Here is a 19,245-nt window from a genome sequence, read left to right as displayed (position 1 = left end):
ACCACTTTCACCATGTCAGCCCACCAGTCATTTGTGAGCCCGGGTGATACTGGGCTTAGTCTAACTTTCCTAGACCCTTCTATTTCCATATAAACACACTTTCTCCATTACCAGCTTCAAGACTCACTACCCAGTACTCCTGAAGATAACCTTCTATAAAATACGAGTGTGAACTCTTCATTTTCTGAATATATTGGGCTTTGGCCTTTGTTCTGTGCATACTTCGAAGATGATAAAAAATATGAAGATTCCTTCCAATCTCTTATTTCAAACATCTATTAGTAAAGAAAAGGATTATCCTTAAATATTGGAGGCAGGAAAAGCCATAATATATAACCTCCGGTGAAATCCAAAGAAGTTCTGAAAAATATTATCTCTAAATATGTAGCTTTGGGCAGACCATAATATTTGGACTTGAATGTCTCTAGCTACTTCCAGGAGTTCAAGAGTGAGGGTTATTTATTGGGTCTCCATATATAACAGTTCCAATTATTTCTTTAAAAAATTCAAATGACTGGTCAATATCGTCATGTTTTTTAAAAAGAACTTACATAGGTGTAAAAAAAGGGGAGGGTGGAGGGTGAAAACAGTGGTCTGTTAGCTGTGCATTTAACTCCTTACAACCAAACCTACTCGAAGTTGGATCTGATTGATGTGCTCCATGAAGTTAGCAAATTTCAAGTTTAGAATTTGGGTTACTATGCAGGCACGAGGAGTCCTTTCTTAACTATCTCTCTTCATAATACCCAAAAGAAGTTTGAATTGTGTTTTCACCACTTGGGAATTTTATCATTTCCTGACGTAGTATTGATCACATCAGGTTGAAACTGATCCATTTTGAGGGATGAAAAATTCCCTCAATCCTGTTTACTACTAACACTTAAGTAAATGTCCCTCTATATGAGTCATAAATGGATTATGAATAATTTGAATCTATCAGGGTGTGAAACTTTATTACTTTGAATTAAAATATAGAAATGCTTTTATTTCACTCTGTAAAAATTCTTCAACTAGTGATTAACTCATTGCCACATTTTCAGTATGGTCACTTAGACATGTTTATTTTCTGGGAAAGGAGGGAAATCCAAGAATCCATAAGGATTAGCTTTGTCATATCTTTGCCATTATATCACTCTCCAGCCCCCATCTCCTTACACACATTCCAGCTTTGGGCTTTTTTAAAATTTCTGCCAGTGCTATACATTTCTCCTAGTCTTCTAGTTTCAAAATCATCGTTGATTCCTTTCTCTCCCTTAATGCATTTCCAGACACGCTGCTTATTCAGTCTTCCAATTTGTCCATTTTCTTTGCCTTTCTAACTAAATCCTTATTACATATTTGAACACTGGAGAAATCACCAAAGTTACCATCTTGCCTTCGGTTTTGCTTTATACTTTTATTTATCCTGCACACTTTGGACAGTTCTAATAAATTTTCAATTTTCAAAAATGTGAGTACTCAGTTTTTATAATGAAAATAGCATTGTCCACATTCTGAGTTGTGACTGCTTTATGGCCAACATCCTGAGCTGATCCTTGTGATGGAACGGCAGGAATTGACAGGAATAGATATGAGCATGCAGAAGGTAGAAGAATCAGCTGAAGCCAAACTCAGAAGGCAGAAGAGCATGAAACTTGTCTAAGCAACAGCAAGACTCTTTCATTGCAACATGTATCAAGTATCTATTATGTGTCGGGATACTGCACAAACAATAATAAGAAGTGATCCTGTTTTTGAGTTCACGGTCTCAGGGAGGGGAAATAGTACAGTGGGTGTGGGTAGTAAAGGTTGTTATTGTACCCCCATTACAGGTGCACACCTATTTCAACTCTCGGGCAGCTGCCCGGAATAAAAGACTACCTTTCCCAGCCTCCAGTGCTCCTAAGTGTGCACCAGACTCCTGTTTCTGGCAAGCAGAATGGTCACGTGTGTCTTCTGAAAAACCTTCCCATTGACTAGATCTTAGTTTTCCTTCACCCCTGCTATTCAAACTTTACTAAGACCTGCTAATTCTATCTCAATCAATTCTGATCTGATTCTATGCCAAATTTTCCCCTTGCTCCTCCTATATATCCCTTCTGCCTCTTACCTATACACAAACCTCAGGATTGACATCCTTGCCTCCGGTTTTGCCTGGACCTCTCAGTTCTGCAATAAATCTCTTCTTCTCACCCTAAGGAAAATGAGCTTCTTACAACCCAAGTCTGATCCTGTCATTCCCTTACCAAAAGCCCAACAAGGAACCCTCATTATTCCCAATTTGAAGTTCAAAGTTCTAAAAAAACCTTCATATTCTGAACTCTGCTTATGATGATTCAACCCTCGCCGCTGACACAAGGTTGAGTAAACATCACAAATATGACACACAGAGCCTTTACTTCCTATATCCAGCTCAGTGTTCTATCCCCATTGCTGCCAAGCCCTACAGACCCCAAGGTCTACATAGTAACCCCATTAGATCACTGTGTTTCTTGACTACCTCGTCCCTGTGATTCTTCCAGACCTCTTTTAGGTCTTGTTTTCTTTTTATTTTCCCTCCTCTGCTTTGGAATTCCTATGAATCCACCCTTTAAGACCAACCTCAAGTGGTACTTCATCTAAGAAGCCTTCTGTGATGTCCTCTCTTCACCTTCTCTACCCTCATTTGGAAAGACTTAGTTGTTCCTGCCTCTCATTTTTTCCCAGATGGCTCTGTTACAACATGTATGACATGATACTATAGTTCGTTTACCTCTCCATGTCCCTAGCCAAATTTTGAGCTCTTTGGAGCCAAAGTCTGTATCTTAATCCTCTTCATATCTCCGTAGCCAAGAGTCAAGATATTTAACTAACTCAGTAAATATTGGTTGAGTGAAACAAACTTGGAAAATTTGACAAGCAGCAGAAAAGTTAACACACCTGATGGTACATTTTCTTTTTCCAAGCCTTAATTTAAACATCCTGCATTGTGTGACGCAACAGTAGATTTAATCTTGTATATTACCAAAGTGCCACGTCCCACACGTGGGTTAAACATTTTGTCCGCAGCTCTGTTTTCTTCAAAAATTCATTTATGAGCTTGCCGTTCTTTGGCCTAAGAAGGAATATAAGCCATTCAGCAACAGATTGCAAGATTAAGTGCAGGAGCATGAAGTTTGATCAAGTCTCCATGGTGACATTCTACAAAGAAGGCACTCTTGGATAAGATCAAATGGGAATAGACTTGCAAAGCAGGCACAGTTCCAGAAGCTTCCTTCTCTCTTGAATGATAAGAGAGGGATGATTTGAAAAATAAAAGAGACAATCCTTTGAGGGTCTGACACCTTGGTCTCACTCCCAAGAACAGGGAGGTGATTAAATTAGTTCATTTCCCTGAAGGAGAGAACGTGGGCACTGGGAAAAAATGGGGCTCACCTAGAATTGCCCATCATCCATGCACTTTAAGAGTCCACACCTATAATGTTTTCATTTTGCCATAAGGTTTTTCACCCAGGGCCCTAAATAATTTTTCACTTCATGTGAGAGTTGATAAGAAAGTTTTATAGTTTTACATTTAATTTTTATATTCATATATTTATAAATATATTATTATATAATTTTAGATATCATATATATTTATAAAATATATTTATATTTTTATATTTAATATTTAATAGTTTAATCAAAAAACAATGGGTTTGAGGAGCCACCAGATATGAGATCAAATCTCTGTTATACCATTTATTAATTGGGTAGGTATGAGAAAGTACCTTAATCTTTTTGAGCTTCTCCATTTGTAAGACATAACTAGTGGTGATATGAGGAAATAAATGGATTAAGATATGTAAAATCCCTAGCACAGTGCCTATCCTTTAGTATGTACTCAATAAATCAACTCCCTTTCTCCAGTCCCCTTTTGAGAGGATAATCTTTCATAAACTACTCTAATTACAGAAAGGTGGGAAAGTATAATATTTCTTCATAGACACATTAGAACTTGGGGTTAGAACAGATAAAAAAAAAAATGCTTCCTCTGATAAAATACAATGTAGTGTCAAGAAAGTTACAACAGGCAATGTGACGCCTGATCTTGGTCCGGCATTAGCCAGCTGTGCAAATTTGGACAAGGTACTGCCCTGCTCTGTGTCTGTTTGGGTTTGTTTAAGCTTCCTGATGTGCAAAATGATAAAGATGGACTAAGCGATCATTTGTGGTTCTTTCGACTACCGAAGTCCTAGGATTCTAATTGGCTCCAACAGCATACTTTCTCCCGGCCCAGAGGGGTTCAAGTTGTTTAAAGTCTGAAGGTGACAAGATTGAAGAAGAAAGTACTTGGGGAGGAGGAAGTCCGCTCAGATGCAGGGAGGTGTGGAGGGAGCATGATGGAGCACAATTCCCTTCTGTTCAGGAGTTGCTTTTCCATTTTGGGATTTATCAAGTCATTGGCTCCTCACCTTTCCTCACTTGCTCTGTCTGCCTGACTTTCCTATCCACTCAGTGGCTAAGTAGTTATGGTGAGCATGCTCTGTGGTGGCAATCGGGCTTTTTTCTTACACTTCTCTTTCCCTCAAATCCTCTCCCCCCACCTTGGCCCCTTCACCCTTGTCAGACCACCTTGCTGATCACGGGTTCTGCAACGTAAGCTTCTCCATGAGCCTGAGTAGTTCTCTGACTTCACCTCCTTTTCTTTCATTGTTACTTCGTTTCAGTCCTTGAAGCATCTGTCCTTGCCAAGGCTGATGCTTTCTTTTATGGTCTTGAGTTCACCACTCCTGCCTCTAAAATCATGACTCTTTCTCCCCCTGCATCTCAAAAATCTCTCTTTTCTGTTTTTTCCCATCCCTATAATATCCAAGGACCTTCATCCTTAAATACATAAATAAATTAAGTAAACGTATAAACAAAGAAACCCTTACATTTCTCCATTTCTTTCCTAAATAAACCAATGCCTCTTTTTGCACTGTTTTTGTTAATGGCACCACATTTTTCTCATCCACAGGCCTGGATTCCCAAACCATCCCTGATTCCTCCTTTTCTTTGCCTTCTCTCTCCCACCTCCCAACCTTCGCATCTACTTTCCTGCTAAGACCTGTACTTTACCAAAGTTTCCTCTGTCTTTGTATCTATTTCCATTTCTCTCGACAATCTAATTGAAGTTTTTAACATCTTTGCTTAGACGAACTAATTAGTGTGATTCTTGGCCTATTTCCCTTTAGCTCTTCTGCCCTAACACTCTTACACACCGTGGCCAAAGTCTGCTTCCTAAATCACGGGTTTAGTTATTCCTCACATTTGCTGAAGAACAATCGATGGCTTCCCATTGAATGAAAAATTAAGTATAAAATATTTGTTTTGGCTCTACAGTATGGCCTCAACCTCCCTTTTCTGCATCATCCTCCACCACTCCCTTAGCTATAGAGAATAAGAACTTCTCACTATTGGTAGCACACACCATGCATTTTCCTAAGTGATTTTGTGGAGTCCATTTTCTCTGCCTGGAATCTCTACCAGTTGAAATCATCAATCAAGACTCTTCTAAATATTTCACCTCTCTTATTTAATTCCATTCAATTCAGCAAACATCTATTGAGGACTGACTATGTTCAATGCATTATTACTAGGCAATGTAAGTCATACAATGGTGAATAATGATGAATTCTGCCTTCAGGGGCTGGTAATATTATTGAGAGACATGTTATTGGAAACAAAGAAATACATTCAGATTTTGACACTCTGCCTTAAATAACTGGCTAGAGCCTGGCACACAAATTATGCAATGCATGTTCACTGAATGACTAAATAATTGTTGCATGAGATGCAAATACAGTGCAGTAGTAGAGTATAGGAAGTAAAGATTCATTTCAAGTGGGAGCCCATCTGGGAAGGCCTGAAGAAAGATTTCCAGCAGAGGGAGGCCCTGTGGTGTAGTGGTTACGATCAGAAGCACAACAAAAAGTTAGATTACATGCTGTTGTTCTGGGGTCCATTTGCCTGTTAAAGGGAGTCTGAGCAAAGCAGCTTTCTCTCTCCTGAAGATTCCCATTTTGCATCTTGGGCCAGCCCTCTCTACGAGTCCTTTATAGCATCTTTCCTCTTCCCAGCCTCCCTGCACTTCTCCAGACCTTTCTAAGGTCTATCCCAAGAGAACCCCAAATTATTTTGCATGGAAAACTCTATACATCCTCAGGAAGAAATACTTTACTTTTTACTTACAGCCCTTTAGCTTCCTTTGTCTTGACACTGAGAACCTTGCCTTTCAATTAGGCATTTTGCAAAACAAAGGAGCAGTCTTCTCCTTTTGCCAACCTCAAGTGGGGAAACCTGATTCCCTTTATGATGGGAGCAGGGACAGGGTTTGGACCACTGTAATCAGAGTGACACTAACAGTCAGCAACATGTATTGAATACTTCCTATATACCAGGCACCATAGAAGCCCTTCACATGCATTATTTCATTTGATCCATACAGGAGACCTCTGGGGCATGTATTATTAAAATCATTATCCCCCCTTTTTTTAAAAGATTTTATTTATCTATTGATAGAGAGAGCAAAGTGAGAGAAAGAGAGCACAAGCAGGAGGGAGGGGCAGAGGGAGTGGGAGAGGGAGAAGCAAGCTCCCTGCTCAGCAGGGAGCCAATGACACAGGGCTCAATCCCAGGACCCTGGGATCATGACCCGAGCTGAAGGCAGACACTTAACCAACTGAGCCACCCAGGTGTCTCTCATCATCTCCTTTGTACCAGTGGGCAACCTGAGTCTTATAGAGGTTTTGTAACTTGCCTATGGTCACATATCCAGACATAGGTGGAGACAGGATTTGAGCCCAAGTCTTATGGCTTCATAGCTCACCCACTTAGCTAATACATAGATTATCTCACAAGAGTAGGTTATCGGTTGTAGAAGATCCCTCGAAAGATACCACAGCACCTCTCGTGAACCATTCTTTCAGCTTTTATAAATGATAAGGGCAGCATTAAAAGCCTCTGACAGAGCTACCATATGATCCAGCAATTGCACTGCTGGTTATTTACCACAAAGATACAAATGTGGGAATCCGAAGGGGTACGTGCACCCCAATGTTTATAGCAGCAATGTCCACAATAGCCAAACTGTGGAAAGAGCCAAGATGTCCATCGACAGATGAATGGATAAAGAAGAGGTGGTATATATACACAATGGAATATTATGCAGCCATCAAAAGGAATGAGATCTTGCCATTTGCAACGACGTGGATGGAACTGGAGGGTGTTATGCTGAGTGAAATAAGTCAATCAGAGAAAGACATGTATCATATGACCTCACTGATATGAGGAATTCTTAATCTCAGGAAACAAACTGAGGGTTGCTGGAGTGGTGGGGGGTGGGAGGGATGGGGTGGCTGGGTGATAGACATTGGGGAGGGTATGTGCTATGGTGAGTGCTGTGAATTGTGCAAGACTGTTGAATCACAGATCTGTACTTCTGAAACAAATAATGCAATGTATGTTAAGAAAAAAAAAAGAAGAAGAAGAAGATAGCAGAAGGGGAAGAATGAAAGGGAGTAAGTCGGAGGGGGAGACGCACCATGAGAGACAATGGACTCTGAAAAACAAACTGAGGGTTCTAGAGGGGAGGGGGTTGGGGGGATGGGTTAGCCTGGTGATGGGTATTAAAGAGGGCACATTCTACGTGGAGCACTGGGGGTTATGCACAAACAATGAATCGTGGAACACTACGTCAAAAACTAATGATGTAATGTATGGTGATTAACAAAACAATAAAAAAATTTTTAAAAAAGCCTCTGACAAATGGATGGAGAAACAACTTCATCAGCAGGAGAAAACTGGATCCAGAGGTCATTTAAGTGATGGAAATGTCGGTAATATAATCTCATATCCCAATTCCCCACCCCACACACACCCTGCCTCACCCCTTCAAAGGCCTTTACAGTTTTCTAGATGATTGGTCTTTGGTGCCCTGCCGGCAGCAACTGAGCTGAGGAAAAGGGAATTTTTTTCTTGAGAGGAAATTTCCCCTTCTGATTAAATCTTTTTCACTTTTATTCCTCACAGCACTTACTATACAGAGTGTTTTCCAAGGGGTGCCCCAAAGGTCTTAAGGCAGTTTCAAACATCAGTACTTGCAGAAGTATACACGTTACAAACTTACCAAAAAACATTTGAAAGTTTAATTTTTAAACTTTTTTGGTAGTTTTGACATTTTTTGTTTTTTAGAAAAATACACATCTAATTTTAATTTTTGTCCCTCTAACTGAAGATGGCAAACATTGACCAAAACAAAAAAGAAAATTAAAAAAAAATTGATTATTCAAAATTCATAAAGGTAAAATAATTGAAATAATAACATTTTCAAATAATTTGTTATTGTTGTTTGCAACATATACACTTTTCCAGTAATTAAAGCTTAAAACTGCATTAAGATTTTAGGACATCCTATACATATAATGCCTTAAGCTCAATTAATTTGCTTGAATCTGAAGTCTGTTCTCAAGCAAAATGGACAACCAGAGTTGGCTTGGAAAAGAATCATTTCACTGAAATATTTAAAATATTTAAAAGGCTTAGTTTAACCAAAAATGTTGTTTCAGCCCTTCCTCTTCACAGCACTAAAACTAACGCTACATAAAGAATTAATAATAATGAGCACAATAGATATTTTATCTAAGGCAGTCATTTCTAGAAATGACTTATGAACAGTGTTATTTGAAAACCCATCCTACTTATGTGCCTATGCCACAAATCAGTTAAACTCTGTCTTTAATATACAGCTGTTGGGGCGCCTGGGTGGCTCAGTTGGTTAAGCGACTGCCTTCGGCTCAGGTCATGATCCTGGAGTCCCGGGATCGAGTCCCACATTGGGCTCCCTGCTCGGCGGGGAGTCTGCTTCTCCCTCTGACCCCCTTCCCCCTCGTGCTTTCTGTCTCTCATTCTCTCTCTCTCTGAAATAAATAAATAAAATCTTAAAAAAAAAAATACGCAGCTGTTTACTATCTTAAAAAGCAAAGGTTGTACAAGATTTTATTGGTTGCTAAAGTGGTATTTTATGCAATTTTTCTCTTCGAAGTAATTATAAAAATGAGTTTCATTTTAGGGCATTAAATTACTGTTTCCCTAATATAATAATTTGTCTATTTACTAACCATTAAAAAAAAACCACCCTCATTTCTATTGCTTCTTTTTCAAATTCTTCTGTCAGTGGGCTGAGGCAGAAGGATATGGAAGGCAGAGAACAGACCTTAAGGATGGGGAAGCAGGGTTAAGGGCTGGAGTGTTACCTCTGTAGAGCTCTGAGAAGGGTAGAACTTGAAATTTCATGGGTCAGAAACTTTAGCTTGAGTGAATACCAGTGAATGCCAGACATTTTCACAGATATCTCATATTACTCCTGTGAGACAAGAATCCTTAACCATATTTTGCAGATGAAGAAACAGATTTTCAGAGAGGCAAGCAACTGGTCCAAGCTCACGTGGCCAAGTGATAAAGCTACAGTCTTTCCCAGCCCCTTGGGGAGGACACCTGTTGTTGGCAGGAACAAAGACACAGTTGGAGAAATGCAGCACTATCCAGCTAAGAATCAGCTAAGATCAGAGAAGAAGCTAAGATCTGTCTCCCCCTGACCAGTTGACCCTCACTGAAGACAGCTCTCTAAATTTGCAATGTGCATTGCCCCCAGCCATGACATATCCAAACTACTAAAAGATCCCTTTGGCCTTCTTGTCTATTCCTTTACTACCTATTCATTTCAAGTGTTGATTAATCATCCGTGATGGGTCAGCCATTTTTCCGAGTTCTGGGTACATGGCAACAAACAAAACAGACAATAACCCCTGCCATCTTGGAACTTACTAAGAAACAGATAAAAACAAATACTTAAGTAATTTTTATGGGCTGAATTGTGTCCCCCCCACCCAAATTTATATGTTAAAGTCTGCTCCCAATATCTCAGAATGTGACTGTATTTGGAGATGGGTCTTTAAAGAGGTAATGAAGGCCAAATGAGGGCATTGAGTTGAGCCCAACACCAATATGACTGGTGTCTTCATAAGAAGAGGAGATGAGGACACAGACACAGAGGGAAGACCAAGTGAAGACACAGGGAGACAGCAGCTATCTAAAGCCAAGGAGAGAGACCTCAGAAGAAACCAATCCTGCAGACACTTGCTCTCTTACTTCCAGCTTCTAGGACTGTGAGAAAATAAATTTCTGTTTGTAAGCCCCCCAGTCTGTGGTCCTTTGTTATGGCAGCTCCAGCAAACTGGTAGAGTTCTACAGTATGATAGTGACAAGGCAAAGCAGAGAGATAGAGATTGCAGTTTCTAAATAAGGTGATCAAGGAAGACCATATTTGCATAAAGATCGAGGAAAGGGAGGGAAGGAGCCAAGCAGGTGTCTGGGAGAAACAACACCTGCCAAAGCCCTGGCGGAAGTATTCCCATTATTTTGGAGGATGCTGGGGCGCCTGGGTGGCTCAGTGCACTGAGCCTCTGCCTTCAGCTCCGGTCATGATCCCGGAGTCCTGGGATTGAGTCCCGCACTGGGCTCCCTGCCCAGAGGGGAGTCTGTTTCTCCCTCTGACCCTACCCCCATCTTATGCTCTCACTGTCTCTTTCAAGTTAATAAATAAAATCTAAGAAAGAAAGAAAGAAAGAAAGAAAGAAAGAAAGAAAGAAAGAAAGAAAGAAAGAAAGAAAGAAAGAAAGAAAGAAAGAAAGAAAGAAAGAAAGAAAGAAAGAAAGAAAGAAAGAAAGAAAGAAAGAAAGAAGGAAGGAAAGAAGGAAAGAAAGAAGGAAAGAAAGAAAAAGAAAAAGAAAGAAAGAAAGAAAGAAAGAAAGAAAGAAAGAAAGAAAGAAAGAAAGAAAGAAAGAAAGAAAGAAAAAAAAGAAAGAAAGAAACAAGGAAAGAAAGAAAGAAAGGAGAGAGAGCCAAGCGCTAGAGAGCGGCAGGAGAGAGGACAGACTGACAACAGGGACAGGATCCTGGATGCCCTTGTGGACCATGGATAAGACATTGGCTTTTCCCCAGTGAATCAGGAAGCCATCGGGTAGAGTTTCATGATCTGATGTGTGTGGGTCTGGATCAGTCTGGCTGTTGTGTTGAAGATAGACTGTGGCAGAGTTGGCATGCCAGTTAAGAGGTTACTGAAATAACCCAGACTAGAGAGGGTGGCATCTTGGACCAGGGCTGGTGTCAAAACTGCCAACTTTGCTCCACATCCTCATACCCTCTGTAGATATAAAAACCTCAAGCACATGTAGAAAGGACAATTAGGTTATTTGGTTCTCAGGCATGCTCTTTTTATGCATGGCTGTCTGCACTGCATTATAGTTACTGTACTTCCATAAGCTTATATGTGAATATAGCTAGAATATTAGCCCCTTGGAAGGAAAACCCTTTCTTTTTTTTTTTTTAAGATTTTATTTATTTATTTGAGAGAGAGAGAATGAGAGAGAGAGAGCACGAGAGGGAAGAGGGTCAGAGGGAGAAGCGGACTCCCAGCCGAGCAGGGAGCCCAATGCGGGACTCGATCCCGGGACTCCAGGATCATGACCTGAGCCGAAGGCAGTCGCTTAACCAACTGAGCCACCCAGGCACCCAAGGAAAACCCTTTCTTAGTCATGTTTGTATCACCTCACAGTACCTGCAACAATGCTGTCCATACAGAAGCTTGAAAAACTTTTGCTTACTTAACTAATTCAAGATTAGCTGTAAATCTATTTTTTTCTGAAATACATTACTTGTGTTGATATAAAAATATGTTTGGAAAACTTACCCTCTGGGAATTTATATTCTGAGAGAAAAAGACAGACAGAAGGAGAGACAAAGTGGGGGGGAAGGAGAGAGAGGAAATTATTTAGGCTTTTCCTTCCTTCTCTTCTCCTCCCTCTCCTTATCATTGCTTCGAGTTTGATATGACACCTGCTATAAACACTGACACATTTCCTTAGGAAAATATCCACATTTTTATTAAAATTCTTTTTGGACATTTTTACTTTATAAATATGTTTGGAATGCCATACAGCTCTTTAAACAATCAGAAGGAAGAGGCAGAGAGAGGAAGGGAGGAAGGGAAGTTAAGAAGGGAGCGGGCCTTCCCTACAGGTTAGGCAACTGGCTGGATATATCCCATTAGTTAATCCACGCGTTTATAAGCCGGGTGTTTCTATCCACACAAGAAAAACTCTGGTACGAAGAAATGTAACCATATGCCCAAAGTTATACAGTTGTTAAGTATCAGAATTAGGACTTGAACCCAGGCCTGCCCAGCAAGCCTACTCTTTGCACTCTTTTTAAGTGATGAGATCTGTCAAAAACAAAAAAGTTACATTTTGTTTTTGTTATACTTGTTATTGTTAATACTGGGTTTTATCTTTAAGCCTTCAATTTTGACCAGCATAATGGCCAAATTTAAAACCGGAGACCCAAATATACAGACATCTCATTGCATTTCTGTAACAAACTATCAAAGAGAAATTAAGGAAAAAATCCCACTTATAATCATATCAAAAAGAATAAAATACCTAGGAATAAATCTAACCAGGAGATGAAAGTCCTGTACACTGGAAACCATAAGACATTGATGAAAGAAATCGAAGACACAAATAAATAGATATTCATGCTCATGGATGGGAAGAATTAGTATTACTAAAATGTCTATACTACCCAAAGCAATCTATAGATTCAATGAAATTCCTATCAAAATTCCAACAACATTTTCACAAAAACACAACAAACAACCCTAAAATTTGTATGGAACCACAAAAGAAACTGAACAGCCAAAGCAATGTTGAGAGAGAAGAACAAAGCTGGGAGCATCACATGCCCTGATTTCAAACTATATTACAAAGCTATAGTAATCAGAATAAAATGGTAGAGTGTCGGCATTAGAACAGATACACAGATCAACGGAACAGAATAGAGTCCAGAAATAAACCTACGCATATATAGTCAACTAATTGACAATAAAGAAGACAAGAATGTACAATGCGGAAAGGACAGTATTTTTCAGTAAATGGTTTTGGGAAAACTGGACAGCAACGTGCAAAAGAATGAAGCCGGACCACTATCTTACACGTACACAAAAATGAACTCAAAATAGATTAAAGACTTGGATGTAAGACGTGAAACCATAAAATGTCTAGAACAAAAAAGGTAGGAAGCTCCTTGACATTGGTTTTGGTGATGATTTTTTGGATTTGACACCAACAACAAAGGCAAGAAAAGCAAAAATAAGCAAGTGGGACTACATCAAACTGAAAATCTTCTCCACAGGAAAGAAAACCATCAACAAAATGAAAAGGCAACCTACCAAATGGGGGAAAATATTTGCAAATTGATATATCTGATAAGGGGTTAATATACAAAATATATAAAGAACTCATACAACTCAATACTAAAAACAAAAGCAAAAACAATCCAAATAAAAAAAAATGGCAGAGGATTTGAATAGATATTTTTCCAAAGAAGATCTAAAAATGGCCAACAGGTACATGAAAAAATGCTCAACATCACTTGTCATTAGGGAAATGCAAATCAAAACCACAATGAGATATCACTTCACAGCTGTTAAAATGGCTAGTATCAAAAAGATAAGAGACAAAAAGAGTTGGCGAGGATGTGGAGAAAAGGGAACTTTTGTGCACTGTTGGTGGGAATGTAAATTGGTGCAGTCACTGTGGAAAAGCCAGTATGTAGGTTCCTCAAAAAATTAAAAATACACCTATGTCACAAGGCACCAAAGGTGTCAAAAAGACATAACAGACAAGGTCATGGTGTCAAACATTTGTTGCCCCCTCATCATTTGTGGATTATTTTAATATTGGAAAAGATTTGAAATTAGATCAGGAGTTTAAAATATTCCTTTGACAGTTCTCCATTCAGCTCAGAGCCCAACATGGGGCTCAATCCCACAACCCCAAGATCATGACCTGAGCTGAATCAAGAGTCAGACGCTCAACTGACTGAGTCACCCAGGAGCCCCCAGAATGTCTGTCTTTATAGAGCTACGGTTCTAATTCCTATGATCACCTTCAGAACAACATAAAATCAATAAAACCTTGAAGATTGTTCAAGCAAACAAGCAAAAAGCAAAACCCCAAGGCCCATTTCTCATCCTCCACATCCTCAAAGATAAGCTCCCCAGCCCTTTGACATTTCAGCTGCAGGAGGCATGCCAGGCTGAGCCTCCCCTGGTGGGGACATTCAAGGACATCCACTCTAGCCCCTGGATCAGGAAGAAGGCATTAGCAGTAATGGTGTGGAAAAGGTTGATTTCTCAGGGGTGATCAGACTCCTCCTTTGCCTCTATTTTGTTTCTCTACCCTTGCTTTAGTCATATGTTCTCACTTGTCCTTCCAAGATCCAACCTCTCCTCTCACCTCTCCCTAGCACCTTCTACACTTTTGAGTCTGTCTTCATCCCAGAGGCCAAAAATGCGAATCATATAACAAAGGAAAAAATATGAGAAGTAAACAAAACTGGACAATGGAGAAGACAGCAAAATTTCTTTTCAGATATAACAGAAAGAAGCAAATCCTCTAAAAAGTCTGACATGTGCTGGTGACTCATATCTTGGGGCTTGAGAAGAGATGTGTCATTTTGACTCGCACAGAAAAGTAGACCTGGTCCAGTGCAGATGCTGAGATCTTGAGAAGCAATGACTTGCCCGAAGGGAGATAACTCCAGAATGATGGAGAATGCAGGAGGCTGGGATCAGGTATGGCTCCAGGGCATCCAAGGGATCTTCCCAGCAGACGGGACAGAGAACAGGGCATGACTCCAAGGCAGCATGCTCTCTAGTTGAGAGGTGAGGGGCATCTGTCTCCCTGACCAGAGGAGCAGCCAGACAAAGACCTCCAAGAAGACCTTCCCTGGAGACCCCTCCAAATTCACCACTCCCTCCCTGCCACACTCACTTCCATGCTATTCCTCAACCTCACCAAGCAAATCCTGCCTCAGGGGTTTTTACAGTCCCTCTTCTCCTTGCCTGCCAATCTCTTTGTGAACTCCCTCACTGCATCCTGTGCTCACATGCCACCTCCTCAGAGAAGTCCTCTCTAAATCCTCTTTCTAAAATAGCAATCCCTGCTATGGGCAAGCCTCTTCCTTGTTTTATTTTTTTTCAGCATTTTTCTCCAACTGGCATTATTTTTTATCTTTATGTGTTTATTTTATTTTCTATCTCCCCCATAAGAATGTAAGTCCTGTACTTACATGACCTTTTCCCCAGGCTTCTGGGCAGACCCGGAAAGAGTCCCTTGTTCTGAGTTGGTCACACAACTTTCTCTGTGCTATAGAATTCCATCACCAACAGGACTTCACGTAAGAACTCTTCACGGTCAGGACAAATGTTCCTCACGATTAATTTTTAATCCACATGGATTGTCTTATCCCCTCTAAACTGTCCTACCTTTTTTCCTTCTATTTTACTAATTATCTCAAAGTGAATGATTCTATCTCTCCCTTGTCTGTCTATGCCCTGTTCTATGTCAAGAGCTCTGCCATAATGCTGAGGGCCTACTTCAGATCTGGGGTAAAAAAAAAAAAAAAAAGTAAGGTGGGACCTGCTGGCACAACTGCATTTTTCTCCAGACTCATTGAGCTGCTTGGATGCAGGCACATAGTCGGTGAAGGGTTGGGTTACCCAGGGATGAGGCTTACAACTGAAATAAGAACAAGGGTGTTGAGCATGTTTACAATGGAGGCCTCACAGAATCTACACTGGGAAAGTGGGAAATGGGGAAACGGGGACATGATGCGTGGTTGTGATAGGCTGAATAATCTTCCCCCAAAATATCCACATCCTACTTCCCAGAACCTGTGAATGTTACCTTATATTGTAAAAGAGACTCTGCAGACATTAGATAAGGATCTTGAGTTGGGGATATTATCCCGGGTTATCCAATGGGACATAAATGTAATCACCAGCATTCTTATAAGAGGGAAGCAAGAAGTCAAAGGAATAGGAAGGCAGTGTGATGACAGAAGCAGAGATTGGAGTGATGAAGTTTGAAGATGGAACAACACCATGAGCCCAGGAATGAAGATTGCTTCTAGAAGCTGAAAAAGCCAAGGAAACAGATTGTCCCCATACAGCCTTTAAGAGGAACCAGTCCTGCTGACACCTTGACTTTTAGCTCCTTGAGACTGATTTCAAAATTCAATTTGTGTTGCTTGAACCTCACCCCCACCAGAAAAAAAATAATAATAATTCCACGTTTAAGCTGCTTAAAGCTGTATGAGCGCTGTTAACTCCAAGGGTGTTCCCTGAGTTCAACCAGGAAGCTAGTCTTCTTAAATCATCATCTTCGTCATCACCATGCTCATCATTAGCATCCTCAGGCTCACCAATGCAACACCACATGGCCACAGTGCTCTGGTTTACCAAGCACTTACCTTATACCAGGTTCCTTGAAAGTAAGTATTTTATATGCATTATCTAATTCCTTATTTAGAATAACCTTGTATGGCAAGTACTCTAATTACCCTTCTCTTAAAGATGAAGAAACTGAGGGGCATTTGGGTGGCTCAGTCTGTTAAGTGTCTGGCTCTTGACTTCAGCTCAGGTCATGATCTCAGGGTTGTGAGATCGAGTTCCACATCGGGCTCCCCACTCAGTGCAGAGTCTGCTTGAGATTCTCTCTCTCCCTCTGCCCCTCCCTCCCACTCTCTCTCTTGCTCTCCTTCTCTCTCAAATAAATAAATCTTTTTTTAAAGAAAAGATGAAGAAAATGAGATTGAAAGTTAACTTTCTGCACAGAACTTTTATGGGCTTTCTGCCAGGTAGAGAAATACACGTTTTCTATTTCATGGTTTGCCAAATTGGGCTAAACAAGATTTGAGGTTGGGAGTAGGTAGGGGAAGGGTGGGGAAATGGATTTGATCCCTTAGCATAACTCTTTCTTATATCTGCCTGCCTTTTTGAGATTGGGGGTGGGAGAGCAGACACCCCATCTATCAGAACTGACCTAGGACAGAACCTTAGCTCCTGATTCATGGCTCTGGAAATGGCTCCCTAGTAGAGACCCCAGGAAAAATAATAATGGCCATTTTGCAAGCCTACTATGTATCAGACATACTAAATGGACTTTCTCATCTCTACAACTATCCTACATTGTAGGTGTTATTACTGACATTTCACAGATGAGAAAACTAAATCTCAGCTAAATTAAAGGACTTATTCAAGTCTACCTAGCTAGTTTATAAACAGCTAATCTCAGATTCAGACCAAAGCCTAATGCACAGCCCATGTTGTTTTAATTACACTAGGCCACTTTCTGATACACAAACAGAGGCACATCGTCAGGTCCATTCAGGCTTACAGTCAACTTTGACTTCAGTATCTGGTCTTGTCTTCATTTTATTTGGGCTTCAGTGGGTGCTGTGACTATTGCAGTTCAGATTTCTGCTGAGCTGGGTACTTAACAGAATCCTGACCTTGAGCCTAGATCACAGTTACCCCAGCCTTGGGATGGGTTGGTTGGCTATTTGGCCAAGCAAACCTTAATATTTCATTCTGAGATATTCGGTTTCCAGGGATGAAGACATGGACATCTTTGGGGGACATTATTCAACCACCACATCAGGAAATGCAGATCAACCCAACCTTGGACCGGTAAACCGAGTCCCTCCCTTCAAAATCTGGCTTTAGATTCCACATCTTGTCTTACTGCACACTTTGTCCTACTGCCACAACTGGCCAAATTCATCAGAAATTCAGCAGTAAATAGTTAAGCAATGCCTACTACATGCCAGTCACTGTGTTAAGCTCCAGGGATTCCAGATTTTATGTGGTATGCCCAGAATATGCTCTCCCATCATGCATGGGAAGCAGAGGGAAAAAAAAAAAGTAACAGTAACAGAGAAATAAATAAAATAGTTGCAGATTTTAGTAAGTTCTAAAAAGTAGACAAAAATTGAGTGCCATGGTCAGGCAAGAAACCTCTGAGGAGGAATGCTTAAGCTGAATCCTAAAGGAAAAGAGAGAGCTACGTCATGTAAACAGTGTGGGGAAGAATCTTCCAGACAGAGAGAAAAGGCTGAACTAAGGTTTTTTGGAGAGCTTGGCATGTTCAAGCCACTGAAGGAAGCTAAGGAAGGGAAAAGTGTCACAAGATGGCAGTAAAGGCAGTCAGATGCCAGGTGGTATGGATGTTGTGGGCCCTGGATGCTATTCTAAGATTAGTCAGAAGGCCATTGAAGGGAGAGTATGGTTTAAGCAGAGAATGGGAGGTAGCCAATGATGTAAGAGGACTGACTTGTTCTCCAAACTCTGGTCACACACTTCTCCAACAAAAAGGTGGACAACATGGAAGTCACACCTCAAGTGGGCTCCCTTCCCATGATAGAGGAATGGAGTGTTGACTTGTAAAGTTTTCTCCGTACTTGAGACAAGGGTCCTGGCATTGCTCCTAGATCGGCCCCTGCATCTTCTTTACAACTCAGCCTCAAAGATAAATTTTTTTAAAGATTTTATTTATTTATTTGTCAGAGAGAGAGAGCACAATCAGGGGGAGTGGCAGGCAGAGGGAGAAGCAGGCTCCCCTATGAGCAAGGAGCCCGATGTGGGACTCAATCCCAGGACCCTGGGATCATGACCTGAGCCGAAGGCAGACGCTTAACTGACTGAGGCACCCAGGCATCCCAAAGATAACTTTTTTTTTTGCTTGAAAAATCATCATGCTCTTTGGCTCACTATTTCTAGATCTGAGAATCTATCTTAAGGAATAATAATCAATGCAAATAAGGATTTATGTAAAAGGATATTTACAGCATCATTGCAATAGTCAAAATTTGAAAACAACCTAAATAGGGGTGCCTGGGTGGCTCAGTTGTTAAGCGTCTCCCTTCGGCTCAGGTCATGACCCCTGGGTCCTGGGATTGAGCCCCCCATCAGGCTCCCTGCTCGGCCGGAAGCCTGCTTCTCCCTCTCCCACTCCCCCTGCTTGTGTTCCCTCTCTCGCTGTGTCTCTCTCTGTCAAATAAATAAAGAAAATCTTTTAAAAAAAAATGACCTAAATATCCACCAAGAGGGAAATATTTAATTTATACAATGTATCCAAGTGATGAAATATTATGTAGTTTATTAGGATAACATCTTTCCACATGTTCAGTTACATAAAAATTCCTGTAAAATAACATGAAATTAAAGAAATAGAATATTAATACATACATATGCATATGCATACACATACATATTCTCAATTTTATTTGAAACATGTATGAAATAAATGTAAAAATAAAAATATTTACAGTGGATATCTCCATGGGGGCTACTCACTCAGTACTGGG

This window comes from Zalophus californianus, chromosome 7 (assembly GCF_009762305.2).
Source record: "Zalophus californianus isolate mZalCal1 chromosome 7, mZalCal1.pri.v2, whole genome shotgun sequence".
NCBI lineage: Eukaryota > Metazoa > Chordata > Mammalia > Carnivora > Otariidae > Zalophus > Zalophus californianus.
Note: the sequence above shows the minus strand (reverse complement) of the source record.